The sequence below is a fragment of the Megascapheus bottae genome, chromosome 4 (assembly GCF_031878675.1).
Source record: "Megascapheus bottae isolate mThoBot1 chromosome 4, mThoBot2.hap1, whole genome shotgun sequence".
NCBI classification, from domain to species: domain Eukaryota; kingdom Metazoa; phylum Chordata; class Mammalia; order Rodentia; family Geomyidae; genus Megascapheus; species Megascapheus bottae.
Window position 1 is genome coordinate 7,096,445 of NC_143512.1, and position 18,244 is coordinate 7,114,688.

General features: G+C 39.5%; 1 protein-coding gene across 2 annotated transcripts in view; it reads left to right on the forward strand.

The window, feature by feature from the left end:
- The window catches only part of Ppp2r2b (protein phosphatase 2 regulatory subunit Bbeta), a 419,132-nt gene that overhangs the window by 73,670 nt on the left and 327,218 nt on the right, over positions 1–18,244 (forward strand). The window lies entirely within an intron of this gene.

The following is an 18,244-nucleotide window of genomic DNA, read 5'->3' on the forward strand; positions in this document are numbered from 1 at the left end:
AGCCACATATTTAATATCCCAGATTGCTGTAAGCTGCTTGTAAAGCACAAGCATTATCAAACTGCATAAGTATATGATCAACTATATACATACATACATGAATATTTATGTATTTCTCTTTTTTTGCCAGTCCTGGAGCTTGAACTCAGGGCCTGGGCACTCTCTTTGAGTTTTCTCAAGGCTAGCACTCTACCACTTGAGCTACAGGACCACTTCCAGGTTTTCTGTGTGTGTAAGACTGAGGAATTGAACCCAGGCCATCATGCATGCTAGGCAAGCATTCTACCACTAGACCACACTCCTGGTCCATTTTTTTTAAATATAAATACTCAGCCAAGTGTCAGTGGCTCACTCCTCTACTCCTAGCTACTCAGGAGGCTGAGCTCTGAGAATAATATTTTGAATTTATCTCAAGGTTCCTAGTTTTACCTTGTACTCTACCCTCTGTCACTGAAACAACATACATGTATACCTTGGATCTCTTCTCAATACCACACTCAGTGACAAAATCTTAGTAGAGTGAAATTGGCCACAGGGAGTCTATTTGGTTTGTCTTGTTGACTGTCTAGACTTAAGGAACTGATGGAGAGGCAATAATGCAGAATAAACTTAGACATGTGTCATCATGTCTAAAGAGCCAAAAGCAACCAGAAATTATCCTTCCCTATTGACCTTATTATCTGATTCAGCGTAGTGGTTACTTGTGTCATTGACAAGCATCATTAAAGGAAAAATGGCAGCCACCATTCACACCAGCCTTCCACTCAGAGAGCCAGATGTTCAGCATTTGACAAATTCACTTTCATGTTTCCAGCACCTGGGGCTGACCTGAGACAGAATTGATGCTTCATAGATAGTTATTCAAAAGAGGCAAATACAGAAAGCACATAAAAGGCTGAAAGCGTGCATGAATAAAATGAGTGAATGAATGCACAAATGCATGCATGCATAAATGAATACATGAATAGAAGAAGGCCCAAAATTCTCCTAAGGACAGCTGCTGCCTCTGGCTTTAGAGGAAGATTCAAGGAAGGAGAGAAACTGCCTGAAATGATACCCACGCAGTTGTCGTTGCAGTGATGGCTGGATCCATTTGCCCAGGTCTTGGAGATCTAGGACAGACAAGTCACTAAGCGTAATGTCAGTATTCCCAAAGGGCATTAGGGTGGCCCCAAAGGAAGTGTGAAAGAACACTTCCCCAGCAGCATTGCCCTAGATTCCAGGAGTTTGGATTGCACACGAGTGGTGCATACTGCTTACATAAGCTGAGTGGGTGGCCTTGGATAAGTGTCCAGACCTTGAAGGAAAAATTTTCCTCCTCTCTATCACTAGCTAGCTTTGCTGCAGGGACGATATTTTTGGCTCTTGGCTGATGAGTCGGTCTCTCTTTTTGGCCTGTGTGTCCCTAGGGAAGTGTGGAAATGAAATGAAGGGTAATGGTAGGCTTGAAGAGTAAGGCAGGGAAACGAGTGCTAGCTGCAGAATGGCCCGAAGCCCTGTGAAGGTCAGCTTTGGCACACGCTCTGAACTTATAGATTCTGGAAAGTGCTAGAACCAAATAGAGGGGATCCTGAGATTTCCTGATGGCAGCAGAATCCACCAGGAACTTACCCATCTTGTGGGTCTACTTTCCAATCTGGAAAATTGGGAATAATTACAAGAGAATGTGTTTTACCAAGCTGTGTTCAAAATGAGACCATTAGAACTATAGGCTAGCACAGAATAACTTCCCCAGAAATCTTAGCAACTGTTTTTCTTTAAAGGAAAGGTATAGGAGACACCTAGGAACCCACTACAGTAATATTCAGCCCAAAATGTAGCTTCAGAGCACATTTCTCTCAAATACTGAGCCAAAATGCAAGCCTAGGTTTCTACTACATTAAAAACACACTCCCATTTTATCTGTTACCAAATAGAAGGCAAAGTGTTGTTTTGAAATTTTTTTGAACTAGGGATGGGTTTCAAATCTAAATTTTAAACCTGAATGACTTCAGACTAAATTGCTTTTTCTCTCTCTCTCCATTGGTCATGGGGCTTGAACTCTGGGCCTGGGCACTGTCCCTGAGCTGTTCAGCTCAAGGCTAGTGCTCTACCACTTGAGCCACAGCACCACTTCCAGCTTCCTGGAGATTAACTAGAGATCAGAGTCTCATGGGCCTTTGTGCCTGGGCTGGCTTTGAACTGTGATCCTCAGCTCTCAGCCTCCTGAGTAGCTAGGATTACAGGCGTAAGCCACTGGCACACAGCTTAAATGTCTTTAGTTATGAGACTGAGAGACTGAGATGTGAAGGCTGCAAGATGGGTACAACTATCATGTGATTAACAGAGGATTAAACAGGCAGTGCCATTATAATACCAGTCAAGGGGAACTCTGGTTGTTGACCTGAGAAGATCACTTCTGGAACCTAGAAATCTCTGATCCAAAATGGACCCTGACATACCCCACCAAGCAAGGTGTTCAGAGAGGTTCAAAGAAATACGGTATTGTCCAATAAAGAGGATCTTCAAACAGTAATAGCATTTGCACTGTTCAGTTTTTCTATTGGCTACAAACAGTTTTGAACAACTGCTCTGTGCCATGGCCTGTGCTGTGTGTGAGTGAGGAGTCCACAGAAGAATGGGCCAACTGCCCTTGCATTCACAAATCTCTCTTCCATTCCAGTAGGCATTGGAGCAGATATCAATCCACAGATTATCTTCAGATAATGATAATGACTCTAGCCTACATGAACAAACACATTGTTCCTGTCTTTGCACCAGATTAACAAATGCATAGAGATGGATGGACATCCATATCATCAGAAATTTATGGATCTCATCCTGGACATGACTCCAAATTCTGACATGGAAGAAGACAACTGTAATTTTTATTTCCTTGCCTGCAGATGTCAAGTTTGTCCACCAGGTGGCAGTGTTGAATAACAAACAAACGGCACTGGAGCAGTGTGTGGCAGGCCTCAGTATTTCAGGTCACCTAGTAACCATTTGCCACAAAGATCCTTTACGGCTAGTGATCCTTTCTAAAGACTACTCAGGATTCCAAACTCTGGCCTTGGTGCTTTCCATGACAGTTTCCCTCTCATTACCTGGCAGTTTTTCTGGAATAAATAATTTTTTTTATCTGCCATAGATATTATATCCCCCATTACATACCCAAGCATTGCACAAAGAGCCATTCAAGCATTATTGTATTACAGTGCTTTGCAGTAAATCATAGTCTTCCGACTTTCTAGATGAAGAATCTGAGGATCAGAGAGTGACGGATTGCTTATGGGGGCAGAGCTGCTAAACACAGCACCAGGTTCAAATCCAGGTCAATTCAATGCCAAAGCCTAGCTATTTACTGTCGCACTGTCCTGTACAGTATCAAAAGAGAAATTATTGCTAAGGTATGTCATTAGGCAGAAGAAATTGTCTCTCACACGAGAGTACCATAGTCTCATCCACACACTACTGGTATAAAATTCTCCTGAGGAATATTTGCAAAAGAGTTGAAGGCAGAGCTTACGAGGTAGTGACTCCCTGGCAAGTACAAGGCCCTGAGTTTAAGCCCCAGTGTTGACACAATAAATAAATAAGTAAACAAACGTACACACATACACACATACAAACATACAAAGATACATACATACATCCCACATTTTATCATTTTTAGCCCATCTAAGGGGGTTTTGGTGACAGTATGCAGAACTTAAAAAGGGATTCAATTTAAAATGGTACCTAAGCTTCAGTTTACAGATGAGGAAACTGAGACCCACAGAGGAAAGGTGTATTGACAGTCACTCCAGTTAAAAAGGCCTGAGCAAAGACACATCAGCGCCCTTCATACAAGGTGATTGCTAGAGAGGGCTCTTGTGGGCTACTTACAATCAAGAAGACCTGATCTGAGAAACACCAAGCCTAGCAAAGTTAAAATTTTAATATTCTTAGAATCTCCAAAAAAGATATTTAGAGTTCACCAAAAATCATTGGATCTTGGTCTGGTTTTGTGTGCAAAGGTCAGCATTAAAGCACAAGGCCTTAAGTTCAAACCCTAATATTAAGAAAAGAGCTTTTTCCTTATAGTATCTGACCGGCATAAGGCCTAAAGAAGATCAGTCTCATCAGATTCCTCTGATGAGGAACCAGTAAATTCTTCAGGGAGAACTCTTTGAAAGCACCTTTCCAATGGTCTTATGGGTCAAGGTCATGTTAATGTTTATTGTTTATGTGGCAAATCAGCAAAGATAGTAAGGTTTCTATATGATGAGTTAAGGATTTAAAATCATCCAACAAAACCAACATTTAGGAAGTCAGACAAATATGGATTTGAATTCACACTGGGGAAGATGTTTACAGCATAACTTTGGGAAAACTGTCCTCATTTTCCTTCAAATTCTTTAAAACAGAGAAAACATAATTATGTAGAAATCTGGATGAAGCCATTACCTGTGGGAAAAGATGGAGACACAATGGAAGAGGCTATGCCTGCTCAGAATGATTCCTGGGGGAAGGTAGAAGGAAATGCTCAAGTAACAAAATCTGCCCAATACTAGTCCAATAGGAAATGAGTAGAAACTTCTAGTGTATTGGAAACTAACCTGGCAGCGAGGGGAGGTGAGGGCAGCCCTTTCAATAGGAGGTTTCCACAGCTTTATATTTGCATAGGACAGCAAATCTCATGCAGTGATTGGCTGCACTGGTATTTACTGTGATTGATTTGATGCTGGGTTTCCATGACCACGGTTGCTGTTCGAAAGGCTCATAGACAATGCCACTAAATGGGAAGCTAAGTCAAGAGCAAGGGTGGGCTTTTGCTCACCTCATGGAAGATGGTCTTAAACCATTGTCCCAATGTCCCCTTATCAAGTGAACCAGAACAGTGAAGGGCACTAACAGTGGCCGACAGTCACGGCCCAGGGTTTCACAAAACTTTGCCAAGAAAGTTTAGATTCTTCAGGCACCTGCCTAGACAGGGATTTAATTTGCTTACCTACAAAGCAAAACTGTACGATCAAGGTGATTTATGAGGCACTTTGCCACATGAAAATTCATTTCAAAAGATTGAATATGGTGTCACGTTATCTATAATCCCAGCATGCAGGAGATTGAGACACGATAATCTTGAGTTTAACGTCATCCTAGGTGACATAGGAAGACTCCCTTTCAATAAAAACATATGAGGAGAGAAAGAAGCCATTCACAGGTGGCTCTAGCCTGCAATCTACTTTAGAGGCTGAGATTTAAGGATCTGATTTGAGTTGGAAGCCAACTTGGGCAGAAAAGTCTGTAAGACTCTTATCTCCAATTAACCACCCACCCCACAAGCCAGAAGTGGAGCTGGTGCTCAAGTGGTATAGAGCTAGTCTGGACCACAAAATCTCAGGGACCACAAAATGCCCAGGCCCTGACTTCAAGCCAAAGACCCCTAACCAAAAATGTTTGAACACATAGAGCACTGAGATACATTCCAACTATCTAGTTCTGTATATTTTAGCAAGTACCAAAGTGAACTTGAGAATGGCCAAAATCAAGTAAGCAAGATAGGCATCATAATTTTTTTTTTATAATTCTGAAATACCATCTCTCATTGGTTCCTCAATTGGTATGGACTCTTCACAACTTGAAGGCTTTTCCAATTGTGAAATTTCCTTGTCTGCTTTTAACACACATGTGTGAGCATTCATAACACACTAGGCCTAACAATAGAAGAGGAAGATATCTCGGTGTCAAGGAGAAGAGGGTAGGTGAATGGAGAGAGGACAGTGAATACTGTATAGCCATAATCTTCAGTGAGCATGTGTGGATGGTGACTTGAGGTGATAAGTGGGGTTGAGAGACATGGGCAAAAGGAGGAAACTTGACCAGGATGTCTTGTATCTGTAAATTGTCATGTTGAATAGAAATACTTCAGCATCATAAAAATAATAATAGAAACAAAACTATAAAGTAGAAAGGAAACATTGGAAGCAAAGTGGAAGGCAGGTGGAGGTGATGAGTTTGTGTACTATACACAGAGATCAGCCGTGTGTGTGTGTGTGTGTGTGTGTGTGTGTGTGTGTGTGTGTGTGTGTGTAATAGGGCTTGAATTTAAGGCCTTGCACTTTTTTACTCAAGACTGATGCTCTATCAATTGAGCCATATCTCCTTTGCCAGTTTCTTGGTGGTTACTCAGAGACAAGAGTCTCATGAGATTTTTCTGCCAGAGCTGCTTTCAAATAGTGCTTCTCAGATTATAGGTGTGAGCCACAAGCACCCACATACAAGTCTATCTTTATTCAGAACACCTAAGGTACAACTAAAGCTCATTTGTTTTTTTTTCATCCAAGTTTCTTTAGTGATGAGCTATTTTATCATAAAATTATAATAAAATACTGCCTTTTGAGAGTTGCCGCAAAATATCATTCATGTCAGCATACTATTATAGCTTTGTAAAATTTAATTAGAAAATTCAGAGTTCACAAAAGTGACCACTCACTTTTTCAAGCTTCTAGCTGGCTGTTTAGACAAATGACTCTCAGCCTAGCTGAATAAGCTCTCGCTAATCTTTTTTCTAAAATCCCTTAGATAGCTACGCCATAATTCATTCTATTCTATGAGGACACACATAAGCAATGACCAGAAATGACCTAAGTTAAAGTGACTCACACACTACATCATGTCACAATTTGGGCCACTATAGGGGAAAAAAAATCCCTTTTAGCTCAGGATTCATTTCTTTCGAAAGAGATTTTTCCCTGATGGGTGTCACGGGAAAGTGTCTTTCTGGATGAGGATGATGGGTGGCACTTACGTTAGGAAAGTTCCAAGGTGGATACTGTCAATGGACCAAATGACAATTAAATTAAATTAAAATGAGCTTTCCATGGGTTAAGATTTTTCATATGTAAAAAGCAATATAAGCAAAAGGACACGAAAATGCAATTTATAAAAAGGAATGAATTCCCAATAAGCATATGCAAAAGTATAGGAATTTACTACAGAAGATATTGAGAGGGTCCCAGTAGGCAAAAAATAAATTTGAGACCCCCATCTCAACAGAAAAGTCAGATCAAGGTGGGCGTGTCCATCTTGCCAGTTAGGGCAGGAAGCTTAAATAGGAGAATCACCATCTAGGCTCACAGAAAGCAAAACCCTGTCTCAAAAGTAATCAGAGGTAAGAAATGTCGAGGGCATGGATAAGTGGTAGACCACCTTCCTACCAGAGCACAAAGCTCTGAGTTCAAATCTCAGTATTGCCCCCAAATCAAGAGTACATACATATTAACTATAAAAAACCTGCGTGGAAGGTATTTCTTCTTTGTGTACGCTAGCACTATGGTTTAAACCCAGGACCTTGTGCTCTAGCACAGCTTTCTTGTTCACAGATGGAGCCATGCTTCCAGTATGACATATTGTTGGTTAACTGGAAATAGAGTCTCATAGATGTTTTCTCTGCCTGGGCTGGCTTGAAGCCACAATCCTAAGATCTCATTCCCTGGTTAGCTAGAGTTATAAGCATAAGGTACTGGCACCTGTCAAGATAATACGTCATTAAAAGCGAGCAAAAACATGTTTGAAGAAAACATCTTTAAAATATAGCATGGTATACATCTGAGAATAAAAGCCAGGTCACAGGTTGAACCAAAAGAAATATTAAGCCCAACTGGCTCGAGTGGATGCTCTCTTTTCTGTATTATTGGAATGTTTACAATCTACATGTATTACCTTCAGAACCAGTAAAAAGAGTAATAAAGTATCAAGGAGCAATAGGATAGATGCCCCACCCAACAAGAAAAGGCTTGCTACATCACATACCAGAAATAGACCTTGTCATTCTATTAGATTTCAACATTACTACTCACTTTCCTGTAACATGTGAAAACCTGTCAGGATTAAGAGCTGATCCACAGCCTGAAAGAAAGAAGCCTGAGCTCTGAGGCTAATTTGTTTAGATTTGTCTATATTGCCTGGTCCATTTCCATTTGGGGCTGGTAGTTTTCCATTCCTTTTATTACAGCACTGTCTTCTACTCTACTATTTCTATATTAACTGTGTCGTTCTGGGTATGTTGCTTTGTGCCTTGCTGCCTTTCTAAATGGGGTATTGAAGTAGCTACATCTTGAACAATAACTGTGACTAAAAATTCCGGATAATTGATGGTCACACAGAATGTGAAAAATGCAATTGCTAATAGTTATGGTAGTAATTAAGCAATAAAGGTGTTTCCAGCAGGAGCTGGCGAATTCTGCCCTCTTCTCTTCTTTGAAAGAAAACATGTCACATTTGGAGAATGTTACTGCAAGCAGATCACCTTGATAGCTTTTCTGTCACATAAGAACCAGAGCCAATCAACTAGGGCAGAAGTCTTTGCAATGAATATGAAATCTAGGTTAGACAGAGTGGTAGACTGGGACAGACACTGTTAATCGCTAGAGATGGTAGAAGCAGAGTGTCCTCAAGGGAAATGAATGGCTCTTCTCTTCAGAAGTAGAATCTGGTCTTTACAAATCTGAGGTAGCCAATGGAATGTTCTTGGTCTGGTTAAGATCATTGGCTATTACTAGTTTGGTTGATGTCTTGGCAGCAACACATGGAGGACAAAAATGCAATAAAAGAAGTGAGGAATTCGATAATCTTCCATCCTCCTTTCTCATCATGTGACCATTTCCTTTAGGTACTCTGATCTGTTCTTTAGATATGGCCCGTTTTCAACTCTTTCTTCTTGGATTCCTTGTGCAGCTTAAAGAGCCATTTATGTTCTGCGCCATGCTTACCAGGATCCCAGTTTTTGCACCACTTAGAAGACAGCGACAGAGCCAGGTGCTAGGGGCTCATTCCTGCAATCCTAGCAGCTCAGGTGTCTGAGATCAGAGGATTGTGGTTCAAAGCCAGCCCTGAAGTCTGTGAGATTCTTAAATCCAATTAACCACCAGAAAACTGGAAGTGGTGCTGTGGCTCCAAGCGGTAGAGTGCTGGCCTTGAACTGAAGAGCTCAGGGACAGCGCTCAGACCCAACAAAAGCCCCACAACCGACAAAAAATAAATAAAAAGAAGATAGAGATGGAGTCAGAGACAGATAGAGGGGGAAGATATTTCTTCAAAATATTATGTTCCTATGCATTAGAAAAGTACTACCATTTAAATATGTAAAAGAGGAGCAACCACAATGTAGATAAAGCCAGGAAGCCAGGTAATTTAAAATCTATTTAACTATTTGTGCCAGGTATCTCTACCTTCTCCTAGGCCCAATTTTTATTTTGAACAGTCACACAATGATGTGTGTTACATCTCAACTGGCTTATATCTGCTTATATCTCATCAACTGGGATCTGCCGAACTTTGTTATTAAGACTGAAATATTCTATTTGAGGATGCCATTCCCTGAGCCCTTCCCTAGTCCAGAATTCTTTCTGGGCTTCCTCTTCTCCACTGGCAGTTCACTTCTGTCATGCTGAGAGGCCATTATTTATTTACATAGCTGTCTCCAGTTCTAAGCTTTGGGCTTTTAAGGTAAGATGATCACCTGCAATGCTAATGAGAATGCCTGATTTCTGATCTTCTAAATCAGAAGTGCTGGACACCGAGCTGAGAAAACGCCATTTAAAAAATAATAACATTCGCCTGTGGTGACTTCTCTCTATTCAATTTTGCAGTCCACTGCACTAGAGAACAAGACACAAGCACTCTGCAGAAGATAAGATATTGGATATTGTGTTCCACTTGGGGAAAGCTTTGTCTGTCTATGTCTTCCCAGTTAGAAATGTGGACAGTTGCAAAAACACATTAGAAACACTAGGATGTGGCATTAAATTGAATGTCTACATCTTCCTTAACTTGCTATGTAAAATTGTAACTCCACATGTGAATTTGAATGTTGGCTGAGATTTTGGGAGCCCATGAGGTTGTGAGGGTAAGATCTTCATGGACAGAATCAATGCCTTTATAAAAAAAAGAACCAGCCAGCTCTCTTGCCCCTTTCAGCATGTAAGGGAATAAGCATACTGTGAGATAATGGCCATTTATGCACTCAAACAAGGGTCCTCGCGAGGCCACAAATCTTCGTCTTGGACTTACTGGTCCCCAGAACTGGGAGAAAGAAAAGTATGTTGCTTAAGGAAGCTCAGTTGGTGACATTTTGTTACAGCAGCCCAAATTGATTAAGACACATATATACACATAGCTGTAGTGTTTTGGAAAGAGGTGTCACTTAAGCCTATGAGCTGGTGTGAGCATGTGTGTGTGTGTGTGTGTGTGTGTTTAGTCTGGAAGAGTTATGGAAAGACAGTGTCAGTATTCTGAGTTTGAAATTGTTTTCAAATAACCAAGAATCATTGCAGTATCCTGGGTTATTTTTAAAGTTGACTGAACTGGACATAGTTTTCTTCCCAAGATCAAAGGATTAATCTTTGGTCTAACAAAAGTTGATAAAATCTTGAGCTAGCTGCTTGGGGAGTGACCAGGGAAATTCATCTTCGCTGCTGACATGTCACATAGTTGAGGATCAGATAAGAAAACAAAGAATATGGGAGGCAAGAATGCAACAAACTTTTCCCACTCATGGGATGAGTGTGGTTGAAGACAAAATGGTGCCAGGACCTTGAAATAAATTAATGTGAAAATTGGAAACACAAATAAGCAGAAATTTAACTTTAAAGAATTCTATGGTCTTCTGGTAAGTTATTTTTTTCGAATCCCAAAGAGTGTGTATTGCTCTTGCCTTTGTCCTGCATCCAGTGCATAATGACCTAATGCCTTCTTTGTTATCTCCTTAGAGCCCATTATCCTAGAACTCCTAGCAAGCATGACTCAAGGACAACCTGTCATGTGACCATGTGATCATGTGATCCTGCGGTAGAGCATAGACCAGATCAGTATAACTACATTCTGAGAGAAATTCACATACAGTGGCTTTTCAAGTCTCAATTAGATTCATCTTCTAAATTACTTGAATGAGGCCAGGCATTTGGCCGAGTGGTAGAGTGCTTGTCTAGCATGCATGAAGACCTCTGTTCAATTCCTTGGTACCACATGTATAGAAAAATCAGGAAGTGGTGCTGTGGCTCAAGTGGTAGAGCTGTTGCCTTGAAAAAGCCCAAGGACAGTGCCCAGGCCCAGAGCTCAAAACCTAGGACTGGCAAAAAAAAATTACTTGAAGGGATATGGGTGTAGCTCTGGGGAACACTTACCTAGTATGGATGAGGCCTCAATCTCCAGCAACACACACACACACACATACACTCATACACACAATCACACTCACATACACACATACATACACATGTATGCATACATGCATAAACACTCAAACACCTATGCACATGAAAACACACCTGCATACATACACACGTAGAAACGCACATTTTGACGAGAACTCTTCTTTTCTATGGCCTCAGCACTAGGAATAGCTGGAGATACTTCATAAAATGCTTCAGCTGCTTACAGGTCATCTGGGGACATAACTCGTGATGTTTTAGTAGAGAACAATTTACAATCTTGTAGACCTGAGTGCTTTGCTCCTCAAAATAAACCAGGGCAACTGCAATAGCACCACCTGGACTTATTAGAAATGCAGACTCTCACGCCCAGCCCAGACCTACTGAACCAATAGCTGCAATCTAACAGGACCTCAGGCAGTTTATATGCTCGGCCCACACCTACCATCGAGCTCTTGAACAATGGAATGGAACTTGATGCCTCATCTCTAGAGATGGGTCATTATTCCTCAGCTCCAATCCTATGGCATCGCCATTTGGCCCACTTAACACACTGTACTTGTGACAACTACTTTGGTTTGAATGATTGTTGTTTTCCTCTCAAAAGATGTGCAAATAAAACTAACTCAAATTGACTGAGTCTAGTACCTCATCTATGAAACTGAGATATGATAAGTTTTTGACAGGACCGTGGGGTAAGATATTTTTTGCAGTTCTTGATATAAAGTAAGCATCTAGGACAACCTTGAGAATTTTTTTTGTGAGGCTCAGTGACGTTTAGGAATCCCTACAGTGGAGGATCACACGTGGCTTACTTGCTGACTAGAAAATAGATTCCTTTGAGTAAAAAGTTGAGTGAAGGAAACATGCAATCGTATGTTCTCTACCAGAGCCTCTGGTCAGCATCAGCAAATACACACATGTGTCTATCCACACAATCATATGTCCATGTGTTTCTCTACAGATAGGGACTCTCTTTGTATTCATAAGTTTTTCCAGCTGATTTACCTAAAGCCTGGCACAAGCATCATTGAATGCTGACTTACTGCATGTAGCGAGGCATTTATGTTTGCTAAAGTGTTTTTAAACATTTGGAATGGCTGGAGAATTAATACCAAAAAAGGACAAAAACAGTCCTTCCAAGAAAGAATCATTCAGAAGAAAGAGGGAAAAAGAAACAAACAACAAGTCTCTCAGTGTCTTGATCATCTTTCCATTACTATACCAAATATCTGAGATAATCAGCTTGCATATGTTCATTTGACTCAGTGACCTGGATGTTTTAGTTCCTTGATTTGGGGCCTGCTAAGAATTAGCACAGCATGGCAGCAGTGTGTAGCAAAACCACTGGCCTCCTTACAGGGATGCCCTACGGAAGGCCCCAGGAACCAGAAAACCTCCTTCTAGGCTCCACCTTTTAAAGGCTCCACCATGTTCTAATAGCATCATAGGCCAGGGACCAACAAAGCATTTAACACATAGACCTTTGGAGGACACACAAATCATTACTTGAAAAGACCAAACTGTATATCCTTTCTTCTTTAGGAAATTCTGATGTAACATGTTATTTATGAGGAGAGTAAAGTTTGTTGATCTACCCAGACAACCTTGTTGATATGATTTTCTAAAATACAGATAATAGTCATACCCCATTTTAGAAATGAAAGCCTCAGTTCTTGTATCATGGAATAACTAATTTAGGATCAACTAAACTAGTTGGTAGTGCTTAGTAGTAGCATCCATAACTCTGTTTTAATTTGTACCTATTGTTCTATTGTTACCTCTTTTTCTCATGTTGTTATTCCCCCCCCCCTTTTTTTTCTTTTTAGATACATGCATTCTTCTGTAGGAGTTAACTTTGGACACAATCTCAGTAGTTGATAGTCAAGCCTGTTTTTAAAAGTCTAACAGGAACAATACTACCTCCTAGGACTGTTGAAAAATGAATGCAGCATATGTCTGCTAAGGGGTTTGGTACAGTGTTTAATATGGAACAAGAGTTCCATAAATAATGGGCATTACATCATCACCACATCTTCACTTTAGCGGTCTCCCTTTCTCCTGGAAAGTCATTAAGCTCATATTTGTATTGCTTTATATATATATATATAACATATATTATATATTATATATCACTTTATATATGATGTTATATAATATATTAATATTTATATATTATATATCATATATCTATATTATAATATATTATATACTATATATATTATATATAAGTGTATATTTGCATGTAAATACCAACACCATTAACACTTCTGTATTTGTATTTGCCTTGCCCACTTAAATAATGTGAAGTTCCCTTTAGTTCAATGTACACTGCTTACTTCAAAGTAATAAATAGCAAGGCGATAGAATCTGCATGATAACTCAGAATATCTCGACAAGAATTTTGCAAATAAATTAGAGTAATGTATTTGAGACTTATCATACTTTACAAATATAGATACATCTGTGTTTCTGTAGGTGTATGTATTTTTAACTCAATAACTAGCAAGAAAATGTGGAAAATAAAACATTTTATCAGAAGTCTTAGCTCATGTTTATTCATACAAATGCATTCAGATTCAAATTTATGAGAATTTTTCCACCCAGTTTTCTAGGTTATAACTCACTGTTAGATTTTGATTAGTTTGATTTATGACAAGGCATCTGTCATTAGGCTTTTGGTTTGTGAAGGTAGAACTTCTAAACATTGTTTTACTTACACATTTTTAATGTTTAATGTTATATTTATTATATATTTCATTGTTAGTATCAAATATGAAAGTTGCTTTGGAACATTGAGGCTATTCTCTCAAATTTACCATGATCAAACCATTTACCCCTCACTTACGATCTGATGATTCTGCTTCTTGACTAACATTGTAGCTGAACTAGAAAAGAACACAGAACGTTCATTTCTCTAAAGAATATGATTCACACACCCTGAAGACAAGGCTAGTCCCAGATGCTCATTCTCAAAGCTCTCCTAATTTTAGCCCTTATTTTTGTCAGGCAGACCCTGGGGTCCTATACAAAAGAGACCCATAGAAGACAAAGAATTATTACATGATTTGTAACTCTGTATCTCATATAGTTCTTTAATTACAAGCAACAAAAACCAGCTCTCCAGCTAATTAGCAAAACTGAAAACTGTCAAAAAAGTTCAGCAAACTAGAAGTCTACTGAGTGAGGGCAGCTCAAGGTATCTAATTGACTGTATCCTCTGAACACTTATTCCAGAAATGCTTGAACCCCCACATTTTCGGGTTTTGTGTTCCCTTTCTCCTTACCCTTGTATGACTCAGTTCAAGATCCAAAGTCTTGAAGGAGACATCTTGGTTATCTTAGTGGGCTCATGTGCAAGTCATCTTGATTGAGTCTTATTAACATGGCAAACAAGGAGAGAGAGATGTTCCTTCAGGAGCAGTTACAAATCCAAACAGGTGAATAGATAGAAGGAAAACAGTTACTACACAGTTGATGGTGAGTAAAAAACCACAAATACTTCTTAGTTTATAACAATTTATTACTACAGACATTTTCCCACTCCAAGATTATTTTATCAAAACAACCAGAGAATGGGAAACCATCCTCTTATTCCCTTAGAAACTACTAAAAAAAATCCCAATAATAATATTTTTGGTTGATTCAAGTGGGAAGAATTACATTTATTTTTGCATCCTGTGATGCTTACTGTCCTTAATTTCAATGGGCTCTGTTTGCTTGCTGATCTTGTTTTAGTGTTCTGATCGATTCTGTAGATATGACACTGACTTGACGTGTTGGCTGTCTCTCTACTTCTGAGGCTATGAGGAATGAGAACTGTGCTTTGCCTTTGTAGAGAAAATCTCTTTCAGGCTCTCTGCTGAATGTCTTCCAAAACTGTCTAACTAGATCCTCCCTCCCACCTCCCATTCCCTACCCACCCTCCTGGCAGCCACTTAGAGGGAATGCGTGTGAAATGGGAATTGTACAGATGGAAACAACTCTATACAACGGTTTGGGCTTCCTCTGGCATCAGTTGAGCATTTACAGTAGGAGAAGCCATGTTTTATTTATGTTATTTCCTCAAGACCTCTGGTTATTTCTCAATTTGCAATGCAAATCAGACATAGAAAAGATTTTATGTACTCCACATGCAATTCTCCATATATCCACATTCAGTGACGAATGGTAATCTCTTGGCCTGGCAATTCTAATATGATTTCAGATAATAAAAATAATCAACACTAGCAGTGTAGTCCCACTATTGTCTGAGTTGCTGAGCCAAAGCAATCCACCTGCAGCTCAGAAAACTAACACTATTGAGGATGTTTTGTTTTTAGAAAGGAAAACTTTCAGCAGGATTCCCCAAGTTATACCCCATTCCCCAACACTGACTGGAAAGGGAGGAATTGATGGCTGTTAATTCAAGCACCACTCAGTATGTGACCACGTGCTGGCCTGCTCCAAGTTCAAACAATTCTGAAACACTTTGGAAAAAAGGGGAAAGGGACTTGTTTCTGCTTCTAAATGCACATGGCAGGAGGGTGGGGTGAGATTTTTTAAACTGCATGTCATTTGTGTATGAGGCACTCACTTAAGGGCAATGGTGTATAAAACAACTCAAACACACAAGTCCAGGGAATGGGAATGAGACTTTTTGTTGTTGTTATTGTCATTATTGTTTTCTTTTCATCTTGTTTGCTCACTTATCTATCTTGGAGAGGGTAGAAAGGGCACAGAAATAGAGGGACAAAGGATGAACAAATGCAGCAATGCAGAGTTCAAACCCCAGGACTGGCAAAAAAAACAAATGCAGCAATGATGTTCACTCGACACCATGTTGAAAATGAACTAATAATCTATGGGTAGAGACGGGGGGAAAAACTTGCAGAGAGTGGGGGAAGGAATGATATTATCAAAAAATAATAATAAATGTGCTCCTTATCTGACTTTTGTAACTGTAACCCCTCTGTACGTTGCCTTTATAACACAATAAAAAATAAAAATAAATGAAACACAGAGATACAAAGGGTTTTGATGAACTCCTTCATATACACCATGTGACTAATGACACATGACTCAAAAACAAACTACTAGACTAGAATGAAGAATGCAAACGTAAGAAATTCCACTCTGCTTTCTGCTCACCTAACATTTGTCATGTTATTTTTTTTCTTGTAGCTATTATTGCTTTTGCAGGATTAGTTTCAATGTGTTTAAGACACACCAAAACAAATACATAGCCCTGTCTGACCTAGAAATTGAAATCCTCCTGTCTCTACCTACTGAATGTTAGATTTACAGGCATGTACCAACACATCTGGTCCAGTCTTTGTGTTTGGGAGGTAAAGTTGCCAGCAGGTGATCAACCACTGGCCTTGACTGGGAAGGAACCATAGTAATACCTTCCTGTTCAAAGAAAACAACACAGCTGCATGATCTCAGTATTTTCAGATACCCTCTCTCAAATTAGACCATCACGTGATACCTTCACAAATGAGACTCTTGTGTGTCCAGTAGAAAAGCATGGCAAGGCTATCTGTCCCAATAGTTTTATGGCATTTAGGAAACAAATTATTCCTTTTATGTCTCATTTCCTCTTCCAGCCTGCGCATCTGGAAGCGCAGCTCTTACACAGCTCCATCAGCTCTTGTAACTGAGAGCCACACAAGGTAGGCAATGTCATGTGCTTGGATGACACCCAAATAGCTATTGTAATTCTCACCATGATTTCTGGCCTCATTCTCTCAAGTTAGTTGCTTTCCAAGATAGAAATCTGTTTGGCAGCAAGGAAATGTTTGTTTTAAAATGAAATCCATTTGGTTAATAATTATCTACCCAGTTTTAGGTTGCTTTTTCTCAATTGTGTAAATAAATATTCTGTATGCTTCTCCCAGAATGGATGGAAAGTGGAATTTTCTTTGAAGAATTGGATCCACAGAACATATCCAATCTCCAATCTTGGTTTCAGTGTTTGGTAATGACTGTGCCTGGTTTTCTCTATTTTTTTTTTCTTTCTGAAAAACACCCCCTACACACACACACACACACACACACACACACACACAGAGCATTGGAGTAGGTATTCATCAGGCATTGGAGAGAGTCAATATAGGCCACAAAGGCACTATGTGCTGGCCGAATTTGAAAAGAATTTCTACAATTAAAACCAACATGTATTAGAAGTCAGGTTTTTTTTATCTGGGTAATTGGGTTTTTACAAATCCTAAACTACCCATTGAAATTTTTTTATTAAACTGTCAAAGAAGCTAGTAATACAAGATGTCTTTGGTTAAATAACAGAAGTGATTCTAATCCCCAATTTGCACAACCATTTAAATGAAAACAAAATATTAGGCTCTTTGGAGATACCATATCTGACTTTTTTTTCTCTCCATAGCATCCAGACGCCCCTGCTTTTCCAATATTTCTTTATCCTTTAATAAAATTGGTTTTCTTTTAACAATAAGAGCTACTAAGGGGAAGGGAAAGAGAAGGGAGTTAGGTTGAAAATAAATTTCACTGATACAATCAGCTTTCTCCAGGTGCCATCAACTTGAAATGAATAGAGTTCTCGCGCTCCTACACAGCTTTCTCACTTCAGATTAGTCTTCTCTTCTTTTTTCTGGAATCACAGGGAACCACTCCCTCGAGAGATACATCAGCCCTCACACAAACTAGCTAAAACACTGACTAAATAAAAGGTCAACCACAATAATAATAAGGAAAGGTGAATTCAGCAGTCATTTGATCTTGTGATTTTCCTAAACCTTTCAAGCCATCTGAAGTTTCTCTGGGTTGCATAATTGAGTAATAAAAAGAAAAGAAAACTGAAATCCTCTTTCCTCTCTTTCTCTCACTTTCTCAGATCTACAGTTTGACAATCTCTTTTCAATCTCTTCCCTTCAATTAATGAAATAGTTTCCCTCCCCGCTCCAATCCTGCCTGGAGACACAATTGTCATGGTTACCTGGATACCTGTTCTCAAAGAATACATGTAGCAGCAATTGGGCAATTTAAACGTCTCACTGTGTTGCACTTAGGAGCAATAATGAGACCATTTTGAAACTACTTGTAGTGAAAATACC